The following is a 9,676-nucleotide window of genomic DNA, read 5'->3' as shown; positions in this document are numbered from 1 at the left end:
AATAAGCAGTAATGCAAACTAAGTCATAGACATAGATTTTCACTTGCAACTTGCTTTAACATGTTTAACAGTGCATGAAATGTTGTCTAAAACAAAAAGAATAATGTATTTTAGTAGCTGGATCTGGTTTTATCACATTCTGTATTGGACGTTGAAAATGAGCTTTACTCAGCCAGCAGAGGTCAAAATAAGCAGTAATGCAAACTCAGTCATAGACATAGATTTTCACTTGCAACTTTCTTAAACATATTTAACAGTGCATGAAATGTTGTCTAAAACAAAAAGAAAATGCTTTTTAGTGGCTGGATCTGGCTTTATCACATTCTGAATTGAACGTTGAAAATGAGCTTTTCAGACCCAGCAGAGGTCAAAATAAGCAGTAATGCAAACTCAGTCATAGACATAGATTTTCACTTGCAACTTGCTTTAACATGTTTAACAGTGCATGAAGTGTTGTCTAAAACAAAAAGAATGATGCATTTTAGTGGCTGGATCTGGTTTTATCACATTCTGAATTGAACGTTGAAAATGAGCTTTTCAGAGCCAGCAGAGGTCAAAATAAGCAGTAATGCAAACTCAGTCATAGACATAGATTTTCACTTGCAACTTGCTTTAACATGTTTAACAGTGCATGAAATGTTGTCTAAAACAAAAAGAATGATGCATTTTAGTAGATGGATCTGGTTTTATCACATTCTGCATTGGACGTTGAAAATGAGCTTTACTCAGCCAGCAGAGGTCAAAACAAGCAGTAATGCATACTCAGTCAGAGACATAGATTTTCACTTGCAACTTGCTTTAACATGTTTAACAGTGCATGAAATGTTGTCTAAAACAAAAAGAATGATGCATTTTAGTAGATGGATCTGGTTTTATCACATTCTGTATTGAACGTTGAAAATGAGCTGTTCTCAGCCAGCAGAGGTCAAAATAAGCAGTAATGCAAACTCAGTCAGAGACATAGATTTTCACTTGCAACTTGCTATAACATGTTTAACAGTGCATGAAATGCTGTCTATAACAAAAAGAATGATGCATTTTTGTGGCTGGATCTGGTTTTATCACATTCTGAGTTGAACGTTGAAAATGAGCTGTTTTCAGCCAGCAGAGGTCAAAATAAGCAGTAATGCAAACTCAGTCAGAGACATAGATTTTCACTTGCAACTTGCTTTAACATGTTTAACAGTGCATGAAATGTTGTCTAAAACAAAAAGAATGATGCATTTTTGTGGCTGGATCTGGTTTTATCACATTCTGCATTGGACGTTGAAAATGAGCTTTACTCAGCCAGCAGAGGTCAAAATAAGCAGTAATGCAAACTCAGTCAGAGACATAGATTTTCACTTGCAACTTGCTTTAACATGTTTAACAGTGCATGAAATGTTGTCTAAAACAAAAAGAATGATGTATTTTAGTAGCTGGATCTGGTTTTATCACATTCTGTATTGGACGTTGAAAATGAGCTTTACTCAGCCAGCAGAGGTCAAAATAAGCAGTAATGCAAACTCAGTCAGAGACATAGATTTTCACTTGCAACTTTCTTAAACATATTTAACAGTGCATGAAATGTTGTCTAAAACAAAAAGAAAATGCTTTTTAGTGGCTGGATCTGGTTTTATCACATTCTGAATTGAACAATGAAAATGAGCTTTTCAGAGCCAGCAGAGGTCAAAATAAGCAGTAATGCAAACTCAGTCAGAGACATAGATTTTCACTTGCAACTTGCTTTAACATGTTTAACAGTGCATGAAATGTTGTCTAAAACAAAAAGAATGATGCATTTTTGTGGCTGGATCTGGTTTTATCACATTCTGAATTGAACGTTGAAAATGAGCTGTTCTCAGCCAGCAGAGGTCAAAATAAGCAGTAATGCAAACTCGGTCAGAGACATAGATTTTCACTTGCAACTTGCTTTAAAATGTTTAACAGTGCATGAAATATTTTCTAAAACAAAAAGAATGATGCATTTTAGTAGCTGGATCTGGTTTTATCACAATCTGCATTGGATGTTGAAAATGAGCTTTACTCAGCCAGCAGAGGTCAAAACAAGCAGTAATGCAAACTCAGTCAGAGACATAGATTTTCACTTGCAACTTTCTTAAACATATTTAACAGTGCATGAAATGTTGTCTAAAACAAAAAGAAAATGCTTTTTAGTGGCTGGATCTGGTTTTATCACATTCTGAATTGAACGTTGAAAATGAGCTTTTCAGACCCAGCAGAGGTCAAAATAAGCAGTAATGCAAACTCAGTCATAGACATAGATTTTCACTTGCAACTTGCTTTAACATGTTTAACAGTGCATGAAATGTTGTCTAAAACAAAAAGAAAATGCTTTTTAGTGGCTGGATCTGGTTTTATCACATTCTGAATTGAACGTTGAAAATGAGCTTTACTCAGCCAGCAGAGGTCAAAATAAGCAGTAATGCAAACTCAGTCAGAGACATAGATTTTCACTTGCAACTTTCTTAAACATATTTAACAGTGCATGAAATGTTGTCTAAAACAAAAAGAAAATGCTTTTTAGTGGCTGGATCTGGTTTTATCACATTCTGAATTGAACGTTGAAAATGAGCTTTTCAGAGCCAGCAGAGGTCAAAATAAGCAGTAATGCAAACTCAGTCAGAGACATATATTTTCACTTGCAACTTGCTTTAACATGTTTAACTGCTTGAAATGTTGTCTAAAACAAAAAGAATGATGCATTTTTGTAGCTGGATCTGGTTTTATCACATTCTGAATTGAACGTTGAAAATGAGCTGTTCTCAGCCAGCAGAGGTCAAAATAAGCAGTAATGCAAACTCAGTCAGAGACATAGATTTTTACTTGCAACTTGCTTTAACATGTTTAACAGTGCATGAAATGTTGTCTAAAACAAAAAGAATGATGCACTTTTGTGGCTGGATCTGGTTTTATCACATTCTGAATTGAACGTTGAAAATGAGCTTTTCTCAGCCAGCAGAGGTCAAAATAAGCAGTAATGCAAACTCAGTCAGAGACATAGATTTTCACTTGCAACTTGCTTTAACATGTTTAACAGTGCATGAAATGTTGTCTAAAACAAAAAGAATGATGCATTTTTGTGGCTGGATCTGGTTTTATCACATTCTGCATTGGACGTTGAAAATGAGCTTTACTCAGCCAGCAGAGGTCAAAACAAGCAGTAATGCAAACTCAGTCAGACACATAGATTTTCACTTGCAACTTGCTTTAACATGTTTAACAGTGCATAAAATGTTGTCTAAAACAAAAAGAATAATGTATTTTAGTAGCTGGATCTGGTTTTATCACATTCTGTATTGGACGTTGAAAATGAGCTTTACTCAGCCAGCAGAGGTCAAAATAAGCAGTAATGCAAACTCAGTCATAGACATAGATTTTCACTTGCAACTTGCTTTAACATGTTTAACAGTGCATGAAATGTTGTCTAAAACAAAAAGAATGATGCATTTTAGTAGCTGGATCTGGTTTTATCACATTCTGCATTGGACGTTGAAAATGAGCTTTACTCAGCCAGCAGAGGTCAAAATAAGCAGTAATGCAAACTCAGTCAGAGACATAGATTTTCACTTGCAACTTTCTTAAACATATTTAACAGTGCATGAAATGTTGTCTAAAACAAAAAGAAAATGCTTTTTAGTGGCTGGATCTGGTTTTATCACATTCTGAATTGAACGTTGAAAATGAGCTTTCCAGAGCCAGCAGAGGTCAAAATAAGCAGTAATGCAAACTCAGTCAGAGACATATATTTTCACTTGCAACTTGCTTTAACATGTTTAACTGCATGAAATGTTGTCTAAAACAAAAAGAATGATGCATTTTTGTAGCTGGATCTGGTTTTATCACATTCTGAATTGAACGTTGAAAATGAGCTGTTCTCAGCCAGCAGAGGTCAAAATAAGCAGTAATGCAAACTCAGTCAGAGACATAGATTTTTACTTGCAACTTGCTTTAACATGTTTAACAGTGCATGAAATGTTGTCTAAAACAAAAAGAATGATGCACTTTTGTGGCTGGATCTGGTTTTATCTCATTCTGAATTGAACGTTGAAAATGAGCTTTTCAGAGCCAGCAGAGGTCAAAATAAGCAGTAATGCAAACTCAGTCATAGACATAGATTTTCACTTGCAACTTGCTTTAACATGTTTAACAGTGCATGAAATGTTGTCTAAAACAAAAAGAATGATGCATTTTAGTAGCTGGATCTGGTTTTATCACATTCTGCATTGGACGTTGAAAATGAGCTTTACTCAGCCAGCAGAGGTCAAAATAAGCAGTAATGCAAACTCAGTCAGAGACATAGATTTTCACTTGCAACTTTCTTAAACATATTTAACAGTGCATGAAATGTTGTCTAAAACAAAAAGAAAATGCTTTTTAGTGGCTGGATCTGGTTTTATCACATTCTGAATTGAACGTTGAAAATGAGCTTTTCAGAGCCAGCAGAGGTCAAAATAAGCAGTAATGCAAACTCAGTCATAGACATAGATTTTCACTTGCAACTTGCTTTAACATGTTTAACAGTGCATGAAATGTTGTCTAAAACAAAAAGAATGATGTATTTTAGTAGCTGGATCTGATTTTATCACATTCTGCATTGGACGTTGAAAATGAGCTTTACTCAGCCAGCAGAGGTCAAAACAAGCAGTAATGCAAACTCAGTCAGAGACATAGATTTTCACTTGCAACTTGCTTTAACTTGTTTAACAGTGCATGAAATGTTGTCTAAAACAAAAAGAATTATGCATTTTTGTGGCTGGATCTGGTTTTATCACATTCTGAATTGAACGTTGAAAATGAGCTTTTCAGAGCCAGCAGATGTCAAAATAAGCAGTAATGCAAACTCAGTCATAGACATAGATTTTCACTTGCAACTTGCTTTAACATGTTTAACAGTGCATGAAATGTTGTCTAAAACAAAAAGAATAATGTATTTTAGTAGCTGGATCTGGTTTTATCACATTCTGTATTGGACGTTGAAAATGAGCTTTACTCAGCCAGCAGAGGTCAAAATAAGCAGTAATGCAAACTCAGTCATAGACAGATTTTCACTTGCAACTTGCTTTAACATATTTAAATGTGCATGAAATGTTGTCTAAAACAAAAAGAATGATGCATTTTAGTAGCTGGATCTGGTTTTATAACATTCTGCATTGGACGTTGAAAATGTGCTTTACTCAGCCAGCAGAGGTCAAAATAAGCAGTAATGCAAACTCAGTCAGAGACATAGATTTTCACTTGCAACTTTCTTTAACATAATTAACAGTGCATGAAATGTTGTCTAAAACAAAAAGAATGATGCATTTTAGTAGCTGGATCTGGTTTTATCACATTCTGCATTGGACGTTGAAAATGAGCTTTTCAGAGCCAGCAGAGGTCAAAATAAGCAGTAATGCAAACTCAGTCAGAAACATAGATTTTCACTTGCAACTTGCTTTAACTTGTTTAACAGTGCATGAAATGTTGTCTAAAACAAAAAGAATGATGCATTTTTGTGGCTGGATCTGGTTTTATCACATTCTGAATTGAACATTGAAAATGAGCTTTTCAGAGCCAACAGAGGTCAAAATAAGCAGTAATGCAAACTCAGTCATAGACATAGATTTTAACTTGCAACTTGCTTTAACATGTTTAACAGTGCATGAAATGTTGTCTAAAACAAAAAGAATAATGTATTTTAGTAGCTGGATCTGGTTTTATCACATTCTGAATTGAACGTTGAAAATGAGCTTTTCAGAGCCAGCAGAGGTCAAAATAAGCAGTAATGCAAACTAAGTCATAGACATAGATTTTCACTTGCAACTTGCTTTAACATGTTTAACAGTGCATGAAATGTTGTCTAAAACAAAAAGAATAATGTATTTTAGTAGCTGGATCTGGTTTTATCACATTCTGTATTGGACGTTGAAAATGAGCTTTACTCAGCCAGCAGAGGTCAAAATAAGCAGTAATGCAAACTCAGTCATAGACATAGATTTTCACTTGCAACTTTCTTAAACATATTTAACAGTGCATGAAATGTTGTCTAAAACAAAAAGAAAATGCTTTTTAGTGGCTGGATCTGGCTTTATCACATTCTGAATTGAACGTTGAAAATGAGCTTTTCAGACCCAGCAGAGGTCAAAATAAGCAGTAATGCAAACTCAGTCATAGACATAGATTTTCACTTGCAACTTGCTTTAACATGTTTAACAGTGCATGAAGTGTTGTCTAAAACAAAAAGAATGATGCATTTTAGTGGCTGGATCTGGTTTTATCACATTCTGAATTGAACGTTGAAAATGAGCTTTTCAGAGCCAGCAGAGGTCAAAATAAGCAGTAATGCAAACTCAGTCATAGACATAGATTTTCACTTGCAACTTGCTTTAACATGTTTAACAGTGCATGAAATGTTGTCTAAAACAAAAAGAATGATGCATTTTAGTAGATGGATCTGGTTTTATCACATTCTGCATTGGACGTTGAAAATGAGCTTTACTCAGCCAGCAGAGGTCAAAACAAGCAGTAATGCATACTCAGTCAGAGACATAGATTTTCACTTGCAACTTGCTTTAACATGTTTAACAGTGCATGAAATGTTGTCTAAAACAAAAAGAATGATGCATTTTAGTAGATGGATCTGGTTTTATCACATTCTGTATTGAACGTTGAAAATGAGCTGTTCTCAGCCAGCAGAGGTCAAAATAAGCAGTAATGCAAACTCAGTCAGAGACATAGATTTTCACTTGCAACTTGCTATAACATGTTTAACAGTGCATGAAATGCTGTCTATAACAAAAAGAATGATGCATTTTTGTGGCTGGATCTGGTTTTATCACATTCTGAGTTGAACGTTGAAAATGAGCTGTTTTCAGCCAGCAGAGGTCAAAATAAGCAGTAATGCAAACTCAGTCAGAGACATAGATTTTCACTTGCAACTTGCTTTAACATGTTTAACAGTGCATGAAATGTTGTCTAAAACAAAAAGAATGATGCATTTTAGTAGATGGATCTGGTTTTATAACATTCTGCATTGGACGTTGAAAATGAGCTTTACTCAGCCAGCAGAGGTCAAAACAAGCAGTAATGCAAACTCAGTCAGAGACATAGATTTTCACTTGCATCTTTCTTAAACATATTTAACAGTGCATGAAATGTTGTCTAAAACAAAAAGAAAATGCTTTTTAGTGGCTGGATCTGGTTTTATCACATTCTGAATTGAACGTTGAAAATGAGCTTTTCAGAGCCAGCAGAGGTCAAAATAAGCAGTAATGCAAACTCAGTCATAGACATAGATTTTCACTTGCAACTTCCTTTAACATGTTTAACAGTGCATTAAATGTTGTCTAAAACAAAAAGAATGATGCATTTTAGTAGCTGGATCTGGTTTTATCACATTCTGCATTGGACGTTGAAAATGAGCTTTACTCAGCCAGCAGAGGTCAAAATAAGCAGTAATGCAAACTCAGTCAGAGACATAGATTTTCACTTGCAACTTGCTTTAACATGTTTAACAGTGCATGAAATGTTGTCTAAAACAAAAAGAATGATGTATTTTAGTAGCTGGATCTGGTTTTATCACATTCTGTATTGGACGTTGAAAATGAGCTTTACTCAGCCAGCAGAGGTCAAAATAAGCAGTAATGCAAACTCAGTCAGAGACATAGATTTTCACTTGCAACTTTCTTAAACATATTTAACAGTGCATGAAATGTTGTCTAAAACAAAAAGAAAATGCTTTTTAGTGGCTGGATCTGGTTTTATCACATTCTGAATTGAACAATGAAAATGAGCTTTTCAGAGCCAGCAGAGGTCAAAATAAGCAGTAATGCAAACTCAGTCAGAGACATAGATTTTCACTTGCAACTTGCTTTAACATGTTTAACAGTGCATGAAATGTTGTCTAAAACAAAAAGAATGATGCATTTTTGTGGCTGGATCTGGTTTTATCACATTCTGAATTGAACGTTGAAAATGAGCTGTTCTCAGCCAGCAGAGGTCAAAATAAGCAGTAATGCAAACTCGGTCAGAGACATAGATTTTCACTTGCAACTTGCTTTAAAATGTTTAACAGTGCATGAAATATTTTCTAAAACAAAAAGAATGATGCATTTTAGTAGCTGGATCTGGTTTTATCACAATCTGCATTGGACGTTGAAAATGAGCTTTACTCAGCCAGCAGAGGTCAAAACAAGCAGTAATGCAAACTCAGTCAGAGACATAGATTTTCACTTGCAACTTTCTTAAACATATTTAACAGTGCATGAAATGTTGTCTAAAACAAAAAGAAAATGCTTTTTAGTGGCTGGATCTGGTTTTATCACATTCTGAATTGAACGTTGAAAATGAGCTTTTCAGACCCAGCAGAGGTCAAAATAAGCAGTAATGCAAACTCAGTCATAGACATAGATTTTCACTTGCAACTTGCTTTAACATGTTTAACAGTGCATGAAATGTTGTCTAAAACAAAAAGAAAATGCTTTTTAGTGGCTGGATCTGGTTTTATCACATTCTGAATTGAACGTTGAAAATGAGCTTTTCAGAGCCAGCAGAGGTCAAAATAAGCAGTAATGCAAACTCAGTCATACACATAGATTTTCACTTGCAACTTGCTTTAACATGTTTAACAGTGCATGAAATGTTGTCTAAAACAAAAAGAATGATGCATTTTAGTGGCTGGATCTGGTTTTATCACATTCTGAATTGAACGTTGAAAATGAGCTTTTCAGAGCCAGCAGAGGTCAAAATAAGCAGTAATGCAATTTCAGTCAGAGACATAGATTTTCACTTGCAACTTGCTTTAAAATGTTTAACAGTGCATGAAATGTTGTCTAAAACAAAAAGAATGATGCATTTTAGTAGCTGGATCTGGTTTTATCACAATCTGCATTGGACGTTGAAAATGAGCTTTACTCAGCCAGCAGAGGTCAAAACAAGCAGTAATGCAAACTCAGTCATAGACATAGATTTTCACTTGCAACTTTCTTAAACATATTTAACAGTGCATGAAATGTTGTCTAAAACAAAAAGAAAATGCTTTTTAGTGGCTGGATCTGGTTTTATCACATTCTGTATTGAACGTTGAAAATGAGCTTTTCAGAGCCAGCAGAGGTCAAAATAAGCAGTAATGCAAACTCAGTCAGAGACATAGATTTTCACTTGCAACTTGCTTTAACATGTTTAACAGTGCATGAAATGTTGTCTAAAACAAAAAGAATGATGCATTTTAGTGGCTGGATCTGGTTTTATCACATTCTGAATTGAACGTTGAAAATGAGCTTTTCAGAGCCAGCAGAGGTCAAAATAAGCAGTAATGCAAACTCAGTCAGAGACATAGATTTTCACTTGCAACTTTCTTAAACATATTTAACAGTGCATGAAATGTTGTCTAAAACAAAAAGAAAATGCTTTTTAGTGGCTGGATCTGGTTTTATCACATTCTGAATTGAACGTTGAAAATGAGCTTTTCAGACCCAGCAGAGGTCAACATAAGCAGTAATGCAAACTCAGTCATAGACATAGATTTTCACTTGCAACTTGCTTTAACATGTTTAACAGTGCATGAAGTGTTGTCTAAAACAAAAAGAATGATGCATTTTAGTGGCTGGATCTGGTTTTATCACATTCTGAATTGAACGTTGAAAATGAGCTTTTCAGAGCCAGCAGAGGTCAAAAAAAGCAGTAATGCAAACTCAGT

Source organism: Danio rerio, chromosome 1 (genome assembly GCF_052040795.2).
Source record: "Danio rerio strain M-AB ecotype USA chromosome 1, GRCz13ab, whole genome shotgun sequence".
In the NCBI taxonomy this organism is placed as follows: domain Eukaryota; kingdom Metazoa; phylum Chordata; class Actinopteri; order Cypriniformes; family Danionidae; genus Danio; species Danio rerio.
This window is presented reverse-complemented; position numbering follows the sequence as displayed.